We start from the raw sequence: 469 nt of genomic DNA, 5'->3' as shown, positions 1-469 counted from the left end.
GAGAAAAAGAATTTAAGATCGGCAAAGTAATCAGAGTTACAAGAAAAAGAGGAAAACCCAACTGGGGAAAAATGAAAGGACCAGGAAACCTCAATCCGTTTTTTGTCATGATTTCTCCGCGTGACTGCCTATCTCGCTTCCACTGCATTAGCCCCTCCGCATCTGGCTCGACCACTGCGCTCGCTCTTTCCTGCAAACTAAAACACAAACGCAAATTGCTTTTAACAGTAAACGCAAAACGTTACTTTGTTTAAATGTCTTTGCTATTTTCTCTGTGTGGATGGTGGTTCTGATCCGTTTCGTTAGGATCCGTTAAATGTTTCTTGTTCTGTGTGTACACTTGACAATAAGGACTTTATCGAACATAACAGTACACATTGTAAGGGAATTTTACATCCTTGTTGCCACGGAGAGAAAGATAGAGTCAACAGACAGATAAAAATACACAGAAAGAAGGATTCAGAGATGA

Source organism: Penaeus monodon, chromosome 15 (genome assembly GCF_015228065.2).
Source record: "Penaeus monodon isolate SGIC_2016 chromosome 15, NSTDA_Pmon_1, whole genome shotgun sequence".
NCBI classification, from domain to species: domain Eukaryota; kingdom Metazoa; phylum Arthropoda; class Malacostraca; order Decapoda; family Penaeidae; genus Penaeus; species Penaeus monodon.
The sequence above is the reverse complement of the archived record's forward strand: the minus strand, read 5'-3'. Positions refer to the sequence as shown.